This window comes from Ornithorhynchus anatinus, chromosome 5, assembly GCF_004115215.2.
Source record: "Ornithorhynchus anatinus isolate Pmale09 chromosome 5, mOrnAna1.pri.v4, whole genome shotgun sequence".
Classification (NCBI taxonomy): Eukaryota; Metazoa; Chordata; class Mammalia; order Monotremata; family Ornithorhynchidae; genus Ornithorhynchus; species Ornithorhynchus anatinus.
Genome location: NC_041732.1, coordinates 70,349,353 through 70,369,878, shown reverse-complemented (window position 1 = coordinate 70,369,878; position 20,526 = coordinate 70,349,353). Strand labels below are relative to the sequence as shown.

At 43.2% G+C, this 20,526-nt stretch overlaps 1 non-coding gene across 1 annotated transcript; it reads left to right on the top strand.

The window, feature by feature from the left end:
- The first annotated feature begins 3,279 nt into the window (after nt 1-3,279).
- Nucleotides 3,280-3,417, top strand: LOC114812316. Its single transcript, XR_003759972.1, has one exon. It is a non-coding gene; the product is annotated as a small nucleolar RNA SNORA7 (small nucleolar RNA).
- The last annotated feature ends 17,109 nt before the right edge of the window (nt 3,418-20,526 follow it).

Here is a 20,526-nt window from a genome sequence, read left to right as displayed (position 1 = left end):
CCTCAGTTCTAATCCTTGCTTTGCCACATAATAATAATGATGATATTTGTTAGGTGCTTACTAGGAACCCAGCACTATTCTAAGTGCTGGGGTAGATACAAGGAAATCAGGTTGTCCCACATGGGACTCACAGTCTTAATCATCATTTTACAGATGAGGTAACTGAGGCACAGAGAAGTTAAGTGGCTTGCCTAAGGTCACAGAGCAGACAAGTAGTGGAGCTGGCATCAGAACCCACATCATTTGACTCCCAAGCCATACACATTCCACTAAGCCACGCCGCTTCTCAGCCACACTGCTTCTCCTGCTTCTCATGCTTCACATGCCTGTTGCGTGACCTTGGACAAGTCAGTTAACTTGCCTGGGCCTCAGTTACCGCATCTGTAAAGTGGATATTCAATTCCTCTTCTCCCTCCTACTTAGACTGTGAGCCCTGTATAGGACAGAGGTTGTTTTGAACTGATTCTCTTATATCTTTCCCAGCATTTGGAACAGTGTTTGACACAGAGTCAGAGCTTAACAAATATCACAATTATTATTAGTCATTCAGTGTAATGAGCCTAGCACGCCTGTCTATGAGCATCAGGAATGTGACTCAGATGTTGGCTGACAAATTCAACATATCTGGAATTTCATTCTGTCCACTGGGTCCGACACAAGACACTTATTCCTTCCCTCAAACATTTATCGTCATCATCAACATCATCAACTGAGCAACTCTTTATTGAGCAACTACTGAAGGAGTGTGCAAAAGAAACAAAACTTATGATAAACAAACACAAATCTAAGCAATTGTATATTTTCCAAGCAGTTTAATCTTCTCTTTTAAATGAGTTCACAAGTTCATCTTCTGTAAAGTGTGGTTGTGTGGAGGAGCCCTTTCTCTCCAATCAATCAATGGTATTTATTGAGTGTTTATTGTGTGCAGAACACTGGACTAAGCACTCAGGAGAGTATGCTATAATAGAGTTGGTAGACACATTATCTGCCCACAGTAATAATGTTGGTATTTGTTAAGCGCTTACTATGTGCAGAGCACTGTTCCAAACGCTGGGGTAGATACAGGGTAATCAGGTTGTCCCACGTGAGGCTCACAGTTAATCCCCATTTTACAGATGAGGTAACTGAGGCATAGGGAAGTTAAGTGACTTGCCCACAGTCACACAGCTGACAAGTGACAGAGCTGGGATTCGAACCCATGACCTCTGACTCCTAAGCCCGGGCTCTTTCCACAGTCTATTGGAGATACCATCATCATCATCAGTGGTATTTATTTAGTCCTTACTGTGTGCCAAGCACTATACTAAGCGGATGGGACAGTACAGCAGAGTTGTTTGACATATTCCCTGCCCACGGTGAGCTTATATTTAATTCCCCTGCGCTCTTGCTCCGAATGTCCTCTAACAATTTCTGCTCTGTGTCTGATGAGGGAAGGTTGGATCATTGATTCCCCCAAAGATTAGAATTAGTGTAGGGTCTGATTCATCTGCTCAATTTCTCCATGGTTACTTGGATGTGGATTCCCAGCAGGTAGCTCGACTTTCAGGGTTTAGCAGCTGGTGGAAAAGATTGCTTTTTCAGTTTCACTTAGAGGGAGACATCAACTATCGTGATCTTCCTCTTCTTTCTTAAAGATACTCTCTTCAGTTCTCGAGCTCAGATGAATCATTTCTTCCTCATCTCCCTATAGGAGATATTGGAGTGGGTACCTGCCAGTGGTGAATATCAGTCTTTTTTTTTAATGGTATTTGTTAAGAACTTATTATTAAAATAATGGTATTTGTTAATAGCTTACTATGGGTCAAGCACAGTTCTAAGTGCTGGGTTAGGTGCAGCTAATCAGGTTGGACACAGTCCCTGTCCCATATGGGGCTCACAGTCTTAATCCCCATTTTACAGATGAGATAACTGAGGCACAGAGAAGTTTAGTGATTTGCCCTAGGTCACACAACAGGCAAGTGGAGTAGCCGGGTTTGGACCCCAGGTCCCTCTGACTCCCAGACCTGTGCTCTTTCCACTAGGCCATGCTGCTTCCTTGACAGACTCAGTCTGTCTGAGTAGTCCCTCCTTTTTCCTTTTGAAAATTCTTAGAACTTTTTCAGGACTCTTGGTGCAGTCTATGCTCCCAGCTAGGCCCTGCCTTCCCCAACTAGGCCCTCATTTCCTCTTCTCCCACTCCTTCCTGCATCGCCCATGCACTTGGATTTGAAAACTTTATTCCCCCCTCCTAACAACCTCATCACACTTTCGTGCATATCCCTAATTTATCTATTTATATTAATGTCCATCTTGCCCTCTAAACTGTAAGCTCATTTTGAGTAGGGAACGTGTCTGCCAACTCTGTTATACTGTATTCTCTCAAGTGCAGTGCTCTGTATATAATAAGTGCTCAGTAAATATGATTGACTGGTTGACTCTGAAGCCATTTCTAATGATTCCTTACTCCCATTACTCCACCAGCTATCCGCAGAGAGTACTTATAAAGCAGTCAGTCAATCAAAGGGCATTTTGAATGTTTAACGTGGAGTTACCCTCCAAGAGTCCACCTGATAAACATGTATCTACCCCACTGCTTAGAACAGTGCATAGTAAGTGCTTAGCAAATACCATTTTTATCCTCTACACAGTAAGCTCATTGTGGGCAGGGAATTTGTCTATTATATTGTACTCTCCCAAGTGCTTAGCTCAGTGCTCTGTGCACAGTAAGCATTCAATAAATACGATGGAATGAATGAATTAATGAGTCTATATCTCTACTCTCTCTAAGGAGCAGCGTGGCTCAGTGGAAAGAGCCCGGGCTTTGGAGTCAGAGGTCATGGGTTCGAATCCTGACTCTGCCACTTGTCAGCTGTGTGACTATGGGCAAGTCACTTAACTTCTCTGTGCCTCAGTTACCTCATCTGTAAAATGGGGATTAAGACTGTGAGCCCCACGTGGGACAACCTGATTCCCCTGTGTCTACCTCAGCGCTTAGAACAGTGCTTGGCACATAGTAAGCGCTTAACAAATACCAACATTATCATTATTATTATTATTACCCCATCTTTCCTTCAAGTCCGTTGATCCTTTACTGCTTCCATCTAGCACCACATGTCTTTCATAAGAACAAAGGCAGTGCCATTATGGGGTCAGATTTATGGTATGTTAGGCTTGAAGCTGCCTGATGTTAGTAACATACCATGAAGAACAGAGAGACATTTACACTCTAGGGATGCATCATCTAACATCCTCAATTTTCCCCTCTAAATCCCTAACTTTCCTCCTAGTACTATGTTACGGCGCCTCTCACCATCACACCTGGAGAGTTTCCAGAACTCTACCAGTCTTGGCTATGAGAGGGAGAGTCAAGCAGGGGGTTACCCATTCCATTCCTAGCTTGGACAGTGGCTCGTGAGTGGAAGGCAATCTGCTACATGTCAAAACTCACCTGTGCTGGGCAGCAGTAGCATGAGAGAGACTCGAGGGCAGAGACTCAAGTTTTCTGCATGGAAGAAGGCAATGGTAAACCACTTCTGTATTTTTACCAAGAAAACTCCATGGAGACACTATCAAAAAAATTACAGATGGAGTTGGGGTGTTCTGGTAGAGATGAGTCCATGGAGTCGCTATGGATCAGAGATGACTCAACAGCACAAGACAAGACAAGATCATATTATGGACTTCTCATCCATGAATATATCTAAATCCCTCTCAGCTCTCCTAATACTTTCCAGCTGAGGTAATGAATGATCATCCCCTGATGTATGAAGAAGTGTTTCTAACCATCTTCACGTTATAAAGGGATGTAACGAATGATCATCCCCTGATGTATGAAGAAGTGTTTCTAACCATCTTCACGTTATAAAGGGATGTACTCTTGTGTTGTGTTCTGATGGCCTTAATCCACACTCGCTTTGTCTATATGCTTCATGATTGGGTACGATTTACTCATGTACCCTCTTGGCTTTTTTTCCAGAAACCAACAGTCTCTGTTTTGTTAGGTAGTTATTGAGCTTAGATTCTACTAGTTGGTTAGGAATACAAGTGGGATTGGCTGGGTCTTTAATCCCCATGATCCCTTCTTCTAGGTGGAAGCTACAGTGGGCATAGTTATGGTCACTTCCCCTCTGATATCCTCCAGAGTGCTTGAGCGGATGCCATCCAAGTCTGTTAATTTGGTTACATCTTTGTCGTCAGTCTTGAGTGATCACTGTAAAAAAAAAAATGTTGGTATTTGTTAAGTGCTTACTATGTGCAGAGCACTGTTCTAAGCGCTGGGGTATACAAGGTAATCAGGTTGTCTCAAATGAGGCTCACAATCTTCATTCCCATTTTACAGATGAGGTAACTGAGGCACAGAGAAGTTAAGTGACTTGCCCACAGCCACACAGCTGACAAGTGGCAGAGCTGGGATTCGAACCCATGACCTCTGGCTCCCAAGCCCATGCTCTATCCACTGAACCACGCTGCTTCTCTAGAATCACTCTAGAAGCACTCTAGAAGCACTGTAGAATCAAAGCTCCTTTTGGGCAGGGATCACATCTATCAGCTCTGTTGTGTTGTACTCTCCCAAGAGCTTAGTACAGTGCTCTGCACATAGTCAGTGCTCAATAATTAGCAGTGATTGATTTATCACCACAGTTTGATTCAGTTCCCCTAATCTGTTAAGAGAAACAATTTGGATCTGAGAACTTCCCAATCTCTTTCTTAGGAAAAGCTAAAATAAAGGAATAAAAGAGCTTCTTGGCTAACAACATTTATGCCCGAGTGCACCTTTTATGCCAAATCAAGTGGCTTAGATGACTTTTCGCTTTAGACGTATTAGAGGAATTGTTTATTAACGTCAAAGTCCCTTTCAAATTGCTAATTTGGCCTACTAAATTTCCCGTTTGCACTCGACCTGCTACTCTTCATGGACTTCCCTCTTCCTCCACTAAGGTGAGCTTTCTATTTTTTAAAGTTTGAATTTTAAAAAGAGTGAAGGTTGCTGAAGAGTTCTTACCAAAGAATCATATAAGGAATTTTGCCTGATGGGTCATTTCAGCAAGGAATAGCCCTCCCTCCTCATACCTGACAGACAATTACTCTCCCCTCCTTCAAAGCCTTATTGAAGACACAGCTCCTCCAAGAGGCTTTTCCTGACCAAGCCCTCCTTTCTTCCTCTCCTACTCTCTTCTGCGTCGTCCTGACTTGCTCCCTTCTTTCATCTCCCTTCCCAGCCCCAAAGCACAAATGTATATATCTGTCATTTATTTATTTATATTCATGACTGTCTCCCCCTCTAGACTGTAAGCTCATTGTGGGCAGCGAAAACGTCCGTTTATTGTTACATTGAACTCTGGCAAGTACAGTGTTCTCCACACAGTAAATATATTTACTCAATAAATATAATTGATTGATTGACTGACTGACTGACTGACTGACTGACTAATGTGGATGGCAAAGACAACGGTGGATATGAAGGTTTCCCACCTGCCGGATCTTCATGTTGTTATCTGTGGCCACAGTCATTTCAGCTGTAAATGGATCCTGGACATACAAACCCTTTGGATGCATTTCTCAATGTACCGCACTCCGTCTGTCCATTTACTCATGGCATTCTCTGTCCCATCAGGGCAAAAAAAAAAAAGAGTACAAGTGGCACTGTGTAAACCACTAGTAATATCATTGGTTCCTTCACATAGATTCTCAGTTAATAAAATAATAATGATATTTGTTAAGCGCTTCTATGCTCCAGGCACGGTACTAAGTGCTGGAGTGGATATAAGCAAATGGGTTTGGACACAGTCCCTATCCCACATGGGACTCACAGACTCGATCTCCATTTTACAGATGAGGGAACTGAAGGACAGAGAAGTTAAGTGACTTGCCCAAGGTCAAGCAGCAGACAAGTGGCAGAGCCAGGATTACAACCCCTGGCCTTCTGACTCCCAGGCCCTTGATCTATTCTCTACCTCCATGATGCTTCTGGAGCTTCTGTAAATCCTGGTGGGTGACTCCCTTATCACATTAGTGTATACTTCATATTTTTTTAAAGACTCACCATCCTCACTTGTCAGCATTTCTGTAAGAGTAATTGGGAAGCAGTGCGGTCTAGAGGAAAGAGCACAGGCCTAGGAGTCAGAGGAACTGTGCTCTATTCCTGGTTCTGCTACTTGTCTGCTGTATGACCTGGGAACTCAGTTACCTCAGCTGTAAAATGGGGGTGAAGACTGTGAGCCCTATATAGGGTAAGGACTGTGTCCGACCCGTTTATTTTGTATCTACCCCAGCTCTACGAACAATGGCTGGTGCATAGTAAGTGCTCAACATGTAACATATAAACATTGGTATCATTCTCTCGTGAAACAAAACAAATCAATTTCTAAACATTCATCCTCATGCTGATTCCTGCCCCCAGGAGGAAGTAAAATTCACTAACTGCAAGCTGTTGAAAAAGAAATCCCTTAAATTATATCATTTACAGGCACCGATGGATGGATGTAGTAGAGACTTCCACAGCCAAAGCTGCAGTTGTTGCGATCTCACAACGTTTTCAATTTAAAGGAAGAGACAGCATGACACTTAAAATGTGAAATGAGTTTGAACAATGCATTTATCACACATAGGTTTCTGTGTCCCTGTTGCCTTTTTGGTTGGCTTCAAATAGCAGCTGAAAAATCCGATGAAAGAGTAAGGGATAAATATCCATTGCAGTTTAAATCTAAAACCCGTCATCTCACAGAGGCAGACCACAGCTTGTGTACTAGTCTGTGTTTGTGTTGTATGGTTCATTGTAGATGGGCAGTGACATCTGGCCAGCTGTTACAGTAGGTGGTTCACTGCATCCTGTGAGTCACGCATGAGTAAAGCTGCACTTCTTGTACAGTACCGTAGGCGCCGAGATCCGGTATTTGCTGCGCGACCGTGGGAGCAAAAACTAACAAGGGAGAATAGAGAACAGCTGGGAAATGAATTCCCTTCTGACCAGCACACAAAGGGATTCGGCCGTCACTTCCCTTCCCGGAGAGAGGAGAGGCCTTGTGAAGAATGCATGCTCTTTTTCCCCTTCAAATTCTTTTCTTCTTCTTTCTCCACAACCTTTTATATCTCCCCAACCCCACATGCTGACTTAGAAATCCGTCCACTCTATTTTCAGTTCTGTCAAGAAACCTAACAACAAAAGGTAGAATTTGACAATGAATAAACAACAGTTCAATGGACCATTTTGTCCTTTGCACAATCTACACGGCGACTTAGAATCCGTCCACTCTATTTCAGTTCTGTCATGAGCCCTCACAACAAAAGGTATAATTCGACAGTGAATAAACAACAGTTCAGTGGATCATTCTGTCCTTTGCACAATGCAGTTTCAGCTGTCTGAAGATACAGTAGACAGTTTATCAGCACTAGCTTACACACTTAACATTTGGACCCTATGGATAGCCTTTTTATAATTTTGCTAATAGAGTAGCAGTGAAAATACTGAGTTCTCTTGCTGAGTTGAATTCCAAGCTATGAAGAATGACTCCGAAGATTTTCCTCTCACCTGTATTTCAAGTAGGGTTTCTAACATTCAGATCTAGAATTTTTTGCTCAGAGTTTTAGAGGAGAGTTAGCAAGCCCTGAAGAGGGTAAAGAAAAAGAGGTTAAATGAAGACAGGAACAGCTTCCAAAGGTTTAGTGAGTGAGCCAGTTGCCTCAAAAAGCATCACTGGGTTGGGTTGGCGGGTGGCGGGCAGCAGTGGAGCTGCAGAGGCTGAAAATTTGAAAGGACCTTTCCATTGAAAGTGGGGTCTATGTGAACCAGGTCCTGGAAAAGGAATGCAATGGCTTTCATTCAATTCATTCATTCAATCAATCGTATTTATTGAGCGCTTATTGTGTGCAAAGCACCGTATTAAGTGCTTGAGAGTGTACAATATAAAAACAAACAGACACAGTCTTGCCCACGAGTTCAGTCTAGAGGGTGACTAGAGGGCTCCAAAGGCTTTGGAGCAAAGTGGGAAAATGAAGAAATGCAATGACTTTGGAGTAAAACAGGAAAAGGTTGGGTGGAGGTTGGGTGCCCCCCCCACACCCAGAGAAACACTCTAAATCCAGGGGTTCAAGTAGGCTCTCTTATGACAGTGTAAGGATTGCTCGGTGTTCACACAGAGAAAATAGAGACAGGATGGGCGAAGATGGCTTGGCAATTTCTTTCCCAACTCAAATGTCTGAAGATGTCTCTAGTTAAAGAGGGTAGTTCTATGCCATCCTAGAGACACTTAGTCTGCTGCCAAGGATTCTATGTTGAGTTCACAAGAAATAGGGCAGAAAGAACTGGTTAGAAGGTCCAGGAAAGAATGAACAAATGAAATCATTGGGAAACACCGAGCAATCAAATCATTTTTTAGTTACTCAGGTTGAAGAGAAATATACAGTGAGATCTCTAAATCAGTAGATGATGTGAAGCTTTTAGGGAGATGCAGATGCTACAGATGCTGATTAAGTGCCGGAAAACTGCTAATGAATGAGCCAAAAAATTGCAGACAAGCTTCACTGTGAGCAACTATGAAGCTATGCATCTAGGGAAAAATAATCCAAACTATAACTACATGATGACAGGCTTGAATGGGTTAGGACTCAAATCATTATTAAATGCCTAAGAGGTCACTTGGTGCCCAGCACTGTAGCGTGCCCTGGGGAAAGCTGTATTTATTAATCGCTTACTAGTTGCCGGCACTGTGCGAAGCAGAAAGAGGATAATCAGATCAGACGCTGAGCCTGCTTCACCTGGGATTCACAGTCGAAGAGGTAAGGCAAGCAGTTATCTTATCCCCATTTCACAGATGAGGAGATTGAGGCCCAGAGGGATTAGATGACTTGACCAAGGCCTCTAAGCAGGTCGGCGGCAGAGCTGGGATTACAAGTCAGTTGTCCTAAACTGTCCCAAGCTCTTTTTCAATAGGCCTTGATGCCTTTCGTGACCTCAGGAAGAGATCCATTAATGATGCAAACAGCATCCACTAGACTGTAAGCTCCTTGAGCTTAGGGATCATGTCTACCAAATCTATTGCAATCTCTCAAGTGCTTAGTATAGTGCTCTGCACACTATAAGTGCTCAATAAATACCACTGATTGATTGATTGATCTTGTCCCCTGGTTCACAGGGCACTCACAGTCCAAAAGGGGAAAAACTGATGACAGATAACAAAGAAATAAAAGAAAAAATATAGCTAAAACAATTAGGGAAGCAAGGTGGTTTCATGGATAGAGCACAGGTCTTAGGAGTCAGGACACCTGGATTCTAATTCAGTCATTCAATCGTATTTATTGAGTGCTTACTGTGTGCAAAGTACTATACTAAGCACTTGGGAGAGTACAAAATAGCAATAAATGGGCACATTACCCGCCCATAACGAGGTTACAGTCTAATCCCAGCTCCACCACTTTCCAGCTATGTGGCCTTGGACAAGTCACTTAACTTCTTTGTGCCTCAGTTTCCTCACTGGTAAGTGGGGATTCAATACCTGTTCTTAGTGTGGCTTAGTGGAAAGAGCCGGGCTTGGGAGTCAGAGGTTCTGGGTTCTAATCCCGACTCTGCCACTTGTCAGCTGTGTGACCTTGGGTAAGTCACTTAACTTCTCTGAGCCTCAGTGATCTCATCTGTAAAATGGGGATGCAGACTGTGAGCCCCACAGGGGACAACCTGATCACCTGTATCCCCCCCAGCGCTAAGAACAGTGCTTAACAAATACCAACATTATTATAAACTGTAAGCCCTAAATGTGATACAGACTATGTGTTCAATCTCAATTATTCTATATCTAACCCAGCACTTAGCTTAGTGGTTGGCACAAAAGAAGCATAATAATAATAAAGACAAAAATGACAACAAAAGCTGCAGTATATTAGTGATGGTAGATGATTGAATTCCACAAAATCTTGAAGGAATTTACAAGGTGAATGTGGAATTTTGCTCACCCCGTACCCCAGGACTAGGAGGAGGTTATATCTGTTGGCGGCAGAATCAAACCAAAGAAAGGTAAAAACATTTTTCACCCAGTAGGTAGTAAGCATATAGAATTTGCTACACAGGGAGTTGTAGAGCTTTCAATTCATGAATGAGAGGTCCATACGGTGCTACTAGTTGGGATGAAAGGTAGTTCTGACCATTATTCATGAGGATGGATGTCAAGAAGGACAAGAAGAAGGACAAGATACCGTTCCTTCTAACAGCTTTTGCTGCCACTGTGAGCTCATATTCTGAGGAGTGTATTATGAGAAGCAGCGTGGCTTAGTGGAAAGAGCCTGGGCTTGGAAGTCAGAGGTCATGGGTTCTAATCCCAGCTCTGCCACTGTCAGCCATGTGACTTTGGGCAAGTCATTTAACTTCTCTGTGCCTCAGTTACCTCATCCGTAAAATGGGAATTAAGACTGTAAGCCCCACGTGGGACAACCTGATTACCTTGTAACTACTCCAGTAATTAGAACATTGCTTGGCACCTAGTAAGCGCTTAACAAATACCATTATTATTATTATTATTCTGGGTTCCAAACTTAGTTCCCTAGTTTCCCTCTCTCATCGTTGATCTGGCATCATCAACCCTCGGCCAAGGATCATCCTCACTGTTCACTTCTGATCCTGCACTCATGAAGCTGAGAGTTGCTGGGGAAAATCCAGAACCCAGCTTGACTTCTGTTGTGTCAGAGGCACCCTGGTTTGCTATAACTCAGTCCTCTTGTGCTCATCAATGTTACTTTTCCTCTCTCATTTACTCCCATGATCACAGTCCTCACTGACTATTCCGGTCCTTTAGCTCCCTCCCCTCCAATCCATAATGACCTCACCAAAGATGTGTGGCCAAAAGATGATCAATCTATCAATAAAAGGTATTTATTAAATGCTTACTGGGAAAATTCTTTAGAGGGTGCAATACAACACAGTTGGTAAATAGGATCCCTACCCACAAGGATTTACAGTTTAGAGGAGGAGCAGACACGAACTTCCAAATCCCACCTGCACCTTCTCAATTCCCTCATACTCCTACAGTCTCCTCCATTTTCCTAGCAATCTTTCTAAAGGAGACCTAATGACTGCTCTCAAAATCTACCCAACTCCCTGGGTGCTGAATCCAATCCCATCTCACCTCCTAAAACCTCTTGTTTCCATCTTCCTTCTCCCCCTGATTGACAGATTCAACTTCTCACTCCTTGCCCACTCCTTCCCCTCTGCCTTCAAATATGCTAAAATCTCTCCTATACTATTTTTATTGTTAGTACAGTGCTCTGCACACAGTAAGCGCTAAATAAATATGACAAGGAATGAATAAAAGGGGAGACATTAAAGTCAGCAGTGACCTCAGAGAGAAATCCACTATGCTCTATTCTGTCCTCATCCTTCCAGACTTCTTGGCTGCCTTTCACACTATTGATCCCACTCTACTCAGTCAATCAATCAATCACTCAATCAGTGATATTTAGTGAGTGCTTACTATGAGCAGAGCACTGTACCAAGTGCTTGGTTAGAATTAGCAAACATGTTCCCTACCCATATGAACTACAGTTTCCCTTGGCTCCCCTCAAACCTCTCTGACTGAACCTTTTCAGTTTCATTCTCTGGCTCTTCTTTTACCAATTATTCCCTAAGAGTCCCAATAAAGCTCAGTTCTAGGTCTCCTATTCTTCTCTCTCTCCACTAATTCTTTGGAGGAGCTCATCCACTCAAATGACTTCAGCTGCAACCTACAGATATTTTATACTGTGAGCCTCCATGACACGTAGTAAGTGCTTAACAAATATAATAAAAATAATATTAATCATGATGACTCTCAAATCTACCTTACTAGTCCCAACACTTTTCCTGCTTAATTATCAATTCCCCAGGAGCAGCCTGAGGTTTGAGGAAAGTGAAGAAAACTCTGGCAGTGGGTGAAATGAAAGTGTTCTCATTAGGGCCAACTCACTCTAGAAATGGCATAAGTGTAAAATCCAGACATTGGGTCGACCTCGTCCACCTCAAACTCATCCTCACCTGCTGCAGCTCTGCCGTCTCCTCCACCCAGCAATAATACTTCTCCATCCTTATCAACTCTCATACCCCACTGCCCGCACACCACTTGTTTCAGACTTCTATCTCTCTCCTTAAGTCTCCCACCTCCCCGCCACCCCCATCTTTTACCCCTAATGACCTTTCCACCTGTTTTAATGATAAAATTGAAAACATCAGGTGCAATCTCCTTAAAATGTCACCCCACCTCTATAAACCCACCCTCCTTCTACAACAACAACATTCTACATCCACTCCCTTGGAGAACTCATTCGCTACTAGGGTTTCAACTCCCATCTCTATGTGAATGATTCCAGCACTGACCTTTCCTTCTCTGCAGTCTTGTATTTCCTCCTGTCTTCAGGACATCTCTACTTGGATGTCCTGCAGACACATCAATGTGGACATGTCCAAAACAGAATTCTTCATCTTTCCACCCAAACCCTGTCCTCTCCACTGTCTTTTCTATTACAGTTGACAACGCCACTATCCTCCCTGTCTCCCCAGCCTGTAATTTTGGCATTATCATTGTCTCATCTTTCTCATTCAGCCCACATATTCAATCTGTCACCAAATTAAGTCAAATACACATTCACAACATTTCTAAAATCGGCCCTTTCTTCCACATCTACACTGCTACTATTCTCATCCAAGCACTTACATCCGACAGGCCTGGGAGTCGGAAGGTCATGGGTTCTAATCCTGTCTCTGCCACTTGTCTGCGACAAATCACTTTACTTCTCTGTGCCTCAGTTACCTCATCTGTAAAATGGAGATTCAGATTGTGAGCTCTGTGTGGAACAGGGACTAGGTTCAACCCGATTTGCTAACCCCTGGCTTAGTACAGTGCCTGGCACCTATTAAGTACTTAACAAATACCATAATTATTATTAATTATTATCATTATTCTACCGTATCAACCTCTTTGCTGGCCTTCCTGCTTCCAGGTCCATAACTCAGTAGTAGAAGTAACTGAGGCCCAGAGAAGTGAAATGACTTCCCCAAGGTCACGCAGCAGGCAAGCTATGGAGCCGGGATTAGAACCCAAGTCCTTCCGACTTCCAGGTCTGGGCTCTGTCCACTAGGCAATGCTGCTTCTCTAAGCCCTTCTTCAAAATCCTACTTCAAAGCCCTACTAAAATCACATCTCCTCCAGGAGGCCTTTCCTGACTAACCCCTCATTTCTCCGCTTTATTAACCCTCCCTTCTGTGTCACTTATACAGCTGGGTTCCTAACCTTTTTAAAAAAATGGTGGTATTTGTTAAGCACTTACTATGTGCAAGGCACTGTTCCAAGTGCTGAGGGAAACAAGGTGTTCAGGTTGTCCCCCGTGGGGCTCACAGTCTTAATCCCCATTTTACAGATGAGGTAAATGAGGCACAGAGAAGTTAAGTGACTTGCCCAAAGTCACACAGCTGGCAAGTGCCAGAGCCAGGATTAGAACCCATGACCTCTGACTCCCAAGTCCGGGCTCTTTCCACTGAGCCACGCTGCTTCTCTAAGCACAGGGATCCTCTCCCCATCTCAGGCACATATCACCCTTAAGCACTTTGATACTTTGATGCTCACCCCACCCCAGCCTAACAACATTTATGTCCATATCCTTATGCCCTGCTGCTTCCCCTATCTGTAATGTATTTTAATGTCTGCCCCCTTGCACTAGACTGTAAGCTCTTTTGGGACAGAAATCATGTCCACCAAATCTATTATAACAGGGATCTGCACATATTAAGCTGTCAGTATGTATTACTGATTGACCAATGTGTAGTGTACATGCAGTGTTATTTTCCATGTGTACATACAAATTATGAAAACACATTACAAATGGAAACTCTTAAAAAAGTACCTAACATTATTTCCATTTGCAAGTGGAAAAAAGGAGGCAGAAAGTTTTAACTTTCCTAAACTCAAAGAGTGAGTCATGGATATGTTTAAATGGCCCTCTTTTCCTGAGAAGATGTCATGCTTGGCTTTGCCATTCATATGCCCGGGGTCTGAATTGGTAAGGTCACGAGAAGGCAGGAAAGAGAACGCGGTTCGCCTTGAGACGAGTATCATGATTTGGGGAGTATTTGTTCATTTGTATTCCTCTTCCGGTGGAAATCCTACACCCTGCCCTGCAGGCTCCCACCAGGACATCAAATTACGAGCGAGTAATTTAATCAGAGTCTCAGGGCTTTTCAGACTGTTGTGAATTTATATGATACTTTCCTCCTTATGATTCTAGTTTAGCTTTTGCAGGTGGTACTTGGGTTACTTTTACTACTCACTGTGCCTTGATCTCATCTTTTCTGTCTGAGGATGTGGGTTCTAAACCTGGCTCTGCCATGTGTCTGCTGTGTGACCTTGGGCAAGTCACTTTACTTCTCTTTGCCTCAGTTCTCTCACCTGTAAAATGGAGATTAAGACTGAGCCCCACATGGGACAACCTGATTACCTTGTATCTACCTAGTGCTTAAAACAGTGCTTGGCACATAGTAAGCTCTTAACAAATACCAAAATTATTATTATATTGCCCACAGCCTCCCACTGGATTGGAACTCCCTCCCCCTTCATATCCAACAGACCACCACTCTCCCCATCTTCAAAGCCCTTCTAAAATCATTTCTAGACCATAAACCCAGTGCAGGCAGGGGTTGTCTCTCTTGATTGCTGAATTGTACCTTCAAAGCACTTAGTACAGTGCTCTGCACACAGTAAGTGCTCAGTAAATCTGATTGAATGAATGACTGAATGAATATGTAGTTTACTTTAATGTCTGCCTCCTCCTCTAAGTCCATAAACTCCTTGCGGGCTGGGATCGTGTATTGTATTGTTCTGCCCCAAGTGTTTAATGCAGTGCTTTACACATGGTAAGGGCTCAGTCAATCATTCATATTTATTGAGTTCTTACTTTGTGCAGAGCACTATATTAAGAATTTGGGAGAATACCAAATATGAAAATTGGTAAACATGTTCCCTGCCCACATTGAGCTTACAGTCTAGATGAGGATACAGGCTTAAAATAAATTACCGATATGTACCTAAGTGCTCTGTGTCTGAGGGTGGTGTGAATATGGACTACAAATCCAAGTACAAGGACATTGAGGGAAGGGAAGAGAGTAAGGGAAATGATTCCTTAGTTGGAGAAGGTCTTCTGGAGGAGATAGGATTTTAATAAGACTATGAAGGTGGGGAGAGTAATGGTCTGTCAGATGTGAAGCGGGGTGAGAGTTTCAGGCCAGAGGTAGGACTTGGGTGAAGGGTTAATGTTGAGATAGATTAGATCACGGGGCAGTGAATAAATTGGGCATTAGAGGAATGAAGTGAGCATGCTGGGTTGTAACTGGAAATCAGCATGGTAAAATAGGAAGGGGCAAGGTGATTGAGAGCTACAAAGCCAATGGTAAGAATGGGGGAGTGGATGGGCAACTACTGGAGGTTCCTGAGGAGTGAGAAAACATGGACTGAACTTGTTTTATGAAAATGATCCAGGCAGCAGAGTGAAGTGTGGACTGAAATGGGGAGAGAGAGGAAGCAGGGAGGTCAGCTAGGGGGCTGATACAGCAGTCAATGTAGTAAAGGATAAGTATTTGGATGAGCATAGTAGCAGTTTGGATGAGAGGAGAGCGTAGATTTTATCAATGTTGTGAAGCTAGCACCAACAGGATTTGGTGACACTGAATAATCAGGTTGAATAACAGAGATGGGTCGAGGATAATGCCAAGGTCACGGCCTGTGAGAAAGGGAGGATACTGGTGCTGTCTACAGTGATGGGAAAGTCAAGGGGAGGTCAAGGTTTGGGTGGGAAGATAAAGGTTATGCTTTGGACGTGTTAAATTTGAGTTGTTGGCAGGACATCCAAGTGGAGATGTCTTGAAGGCATCTCGAGAAGGAGAGAGGTCAGGGCTGGAGATATAGATCGGGGAATCATCCACATAGAGTTGGCAGTTGATGCCATAGAAGCAAATGAGTTCTCCAAGGGAATGGGTGTAGATGAAGAGTAGAAGGGACACAAAAGTGAGCCTTGAGGGACTCCCACAGTTAGGCAGTAGGAGGCAGAGGAGGAGACTGCAAAAGAGACTGAGAAAGAGTGGCCAGAAAGATAGGAGGAGAACCAGGAGAGGACAGTGTCAGCGAAGCCAAGGTTAGATGATGTTTCCAGAAAAATGGGGTGGTCCACAGCGTCAAAGACAGCTGAGAGGTCGAGGAGGGCTAGGAAGGAGTAGAAGCTCTTCGATTTGGCAAAAAGGTGATCATTGGTGATTTTTGAGAGGGCAGTTTCTGTGAAGTGAAGGGGATGGAAGCCAGATTGGAGACAGTCACGGAGAGAATTGGAGGAGAGGAAGTGGAGGAAGCAGGTGTGCAGATTTAACACTGACAAATGAGTTTATATTGACAGGCTCAGTGGAAAAATCCTGGAATGCCACCTCTAACCAAAGCAAAGTTTACTTGTAAGGGTTTTCTTGGCCAGAAAGTTTCCCTGCAGTCAGATCTGTCTTGAGACTCAGTATTTTCCTATTATCATGAGACGTATAGCCAAATTCCCTTTGTTTCATATTCCCAATAGTTAGAGAGTCCCTATCAGTGTGGAATGGCCAGTGATATGTATGAGAATTCCTCTGCTTTGCCTATGAGAATTCATTCAATTGTATTTATTGAGTGCTTACTGTGTGCAGACTACTGTACTGAGCGCTTGGAAAGTACAACTGGGGAACAGATAGAGACAATCCCTACCCAACAATGGGCTCACAGTTTAGAATGGGAACTTGTACAAACCAAATTCCTGCCCCAGAGTCCCTGGCGTGAGGTTTCATTTTCAGTTTTATGAATTCTATATTCCCATTCAGGTCACATTAATCTAGCTTTGTAACAGTATCAGTGATATTCGCAACTATATTCTTTGGGTTTTGGAGAAGATGTGGAATGATTGTGGCATAAAATTGCCAACGCATAGTGCTTCCCTGGCAGGACTACTTGGCAATTCTAAAACAAATGCAGCTGGAATCACTTTCGATACAAGCCTTGGCAGGACTTCAGGATGTTTAAAAGGTTACAGCCATGGCACCCAAAAGTTTCTGTCATTTTCTTTGGGAAATTTCATTCAGTGATATGTTCCATTCACTGTCAAACAACTGAACCCCAGCATACCCTTGGGACAAGATCACATAATTTATTAAAACTATAAATGGACTTCGGTTCAATGGAATTTTCAAGCGTTTTTGACACACAGACTGCATTAATGCCAACAAGAAATGCAAATGCTATGTATTTAGAAAGGAGTTTTTAAAAGGGGCTTGGAGAAATTGCCACTGGATGCCAGCATTATGTTATTCTGGGCAAATTTTTCTGTATTCAGGAACAGCTCATGATAATCCCAGCTGGGGCAACCTCAGCTATTTAAGGGCTTTTCTAATCTCTGGTATAAGGAGCAATATACACAACTGTGAAAACATCCGGTAACTGCTCCGAGTGTAATATATTCCTTGGTGATCTGACTGTGGCAAACTGAGGTTGCCTTTAACAGTACATTCACCTGGAAATCAATGCAGAGTCTATCGATCAATTAATCAATCAACGTTTTTATCGAGCATTCACTGTGTGCTGAACACTGTACTAAATTTTTGGAGAAAGTGCAATACAACAGAGTTGGTAGACACATTCCTTGTCCACAACGAGCTTACAGTCTAAAGGGTCAGGAAGTGTAGGAAAAGTAGAGGAGCACTTTCTAGATCTCTTCTCAGCTCCTAGGAGACCTTGGTTGTAGACTTTAACCTGTGAATTATCCCAGGACTGTTGCTGCTTCCTGTTCTATTTAGGAAACCGACAGCTTTCTGAATGATCTCACAGGACATTTCCTGATCTGTAAATCTTCTGACCAAGAAGAGCTTGTTTTTCCTGCCGTCATTCCCTGCTTCGCAGTTTCCAAAGAACATATGTGTATTTCATTACTCTCCATGGCTTCCTAGGCTCCATAGTAAATATGGGGGTTACAGCATATAAATTCAAACAAGACACCAAAGGTTACCAGTGCAGATTTATTACATGTTACATCATTTTATTGCAAAGACTGACTCATTAGATCAGTTTATTTAGCAATTAAACAGTATTAAATAAGGGAACTGTACCAATTTATACCAGCCCGACTCAGCTGACTCCACCACCACCTCCCTTTTCTAATCAGTAACCTGATAACATTTATCTCTTCCCCCAGAGACAGGTCTGAAACTGGAGACTGGGGTGTGAGTCTCCAAAGGGGTATTGGCAGTTGGCCTTTTCGAAAGAGGGATTTGGAGAATATTAAAAATTAAAAAAATGAAGGTTTTAGTGATCCTTACAAAGTAGGATTCCTTGAAGGCAAGAAACCGCCCAAGATTTTGCTTACCTATTGTGCATTCCCTGTACTTCGCTTTATTGCTTCTGTGAATACTCTCCATGGGCAATTTCAGCCGGAACCTCAAGTGTTCTAGAATTATTGCATTATAAGCTCCTCAAAGGTGAAGAACCTGTGTTTTGCTACTGCAACTGATTGATTCTAGAAGGAGGAGGCCTGATTTCTGTTTTGAAGTTGCCCCTCTGCATTTCTGCTTTCACAAGTCATTATTTTATTCAATTTCTCATTCCTTGAATTGTCTACTTTGTTAGCTCTCTGTGTCACTTTTCTAAAGCTAAAATATAATAATAATTATAGTAATTTGTTAAGTGCTTACTATGCACCAAGCACTGTTCTAAGCACTGGGGTAGATACAAGGTTATCAGGTTATCCCACGTGGGGCTCACAGTCTTAATCCCCATTTTACAGATGAAATAACTGAGGCCCAGAGAAGTTAAGTGGCTTGACCAAAGTCACACAGCTGACAAGTGGAGGAGCCGGGATTAGAACCCATGACCTCTGATGCCCGAGCCCATGCTCTTTCCACTAAGCCACTATGTTCATTGGTGCCCAAATGAAAATTGCCACAGTACTTGCATTTGAAATATTCTACTTGTCAGAATAAGGAAGTGAGAATGCTAAACTTATGGGTCAAGATAGTTGGGTTTTTTATGGTATTTTTGTCAAAGCGTTGGTTAATTAGGTCAGACACAATCCCATTCCTGGGTGGGGTTGTCTGAAGGAGAATGGGTATTTAATCCCCATTTTACAGGTGAGGAGACTGAGATCCAGAGAAGTTAAGTGACTTGCCTAAAATCACACAGCAATCAGTTGGCAGAGCAGAGATTAGAAACGCCAGTCGTTGCCCATCCACCTCCACATCAAACAAAAACTACTCATCATTGACTTTAAAGCAGTCACCTTGCCCCCTCCTACCTCATCTCACCACTTTACTACTACAACCCAGTCCGCACACCTCTCTCCTCAAATGCTAACCTTCTCACTGTACCTCAATCTTGTCTATCTCATCACCGACCCCTTGCCCACATCCCGCCTCCGGCCTAGAACGGCCGCCTTCCTCAAATCCAACAGACAATTACTCTCTCCTCCATCAAAGCCTTATTGAAGGCTCATCTCCACCAAGATGCCTTCCTTGAGTAAGCCCTCCTATCCTCTTCTCTCTCTCCCTTCTCCATCTCACTGACTTGCTCCCTTTATTCATCCTCCATCCCAGCTCCACAGCACTTATGCACATATCTGTCATTTATGTATTTATATGAATGTCTCTCTCCCTCTCTAGACTGTAAACTCGGCATGGACAGGGAATATGTCTATACTGTAATACTGTTCTCTCCCAAGGGTTTAGTACATTGTTCTGCACACAGTAGGAGCTCAATAAATGTGACTGAATGAATTAGAACCCAGTTCCTCTGACTTCTGACTTCTCCAAGCTTCACCTGGACCATTGGACTCCTTCCTTTGATACAGTTACCTAGCCCCTCTGAAGCAATAATTTAAAATAATAATTTAAATCCTGCTAATACCTTCTACAGGAATACCCCATGGTAGTGTGGGTTACATTTTCTCTTATACTTAAATGTAAACACTTCTCCACCCCAGTATACCCTCACCTCTTCCCCTTCCCTGTTTCTAGCAGCTTTCCTATCTTTCTCCTGCACCCTAAGTTCTGCCTCTTCCCTCGTCTCTTTGGTCCCATCCAAGACCCCTCTTCTTCAGTGTTCTATTTCATTTTTTTCATTTTTCTTGACTTTAATCACTGTACCAGCTGTTGCTGTGGCCGTGATGGCCATCGGTTGCTCTGCCCCTCCACATATCCTTCCTCTTCCTGGCTTGTAGCCTCACCTCCCTGCCCCAGCCCCAGCTGTCGTTAGCAAGGGGAAAATAGGAAGGGGAGAGAAGGGAGCAGAGGGGGTATTGATTTGCCTGCAGTGCCTGGGTGAAATATTGGAATCAGAAAATTGTGCAGGACATATTCCTGGGTTGCAAATATTGTCTCTAAAAAGGGGGTGAAGACTGTGAGTCCCTTGTGGGACAGGGACTGTATCCAAACCGATTTGCTTGTATCCACCCCAGTGTTTAGTACAGTATCTGGCACATAGTAAGCGCTTAACAAATCCCACAATCATTACTATTATATTGTGGGGTGGCTGTAGCCTAGAGTAT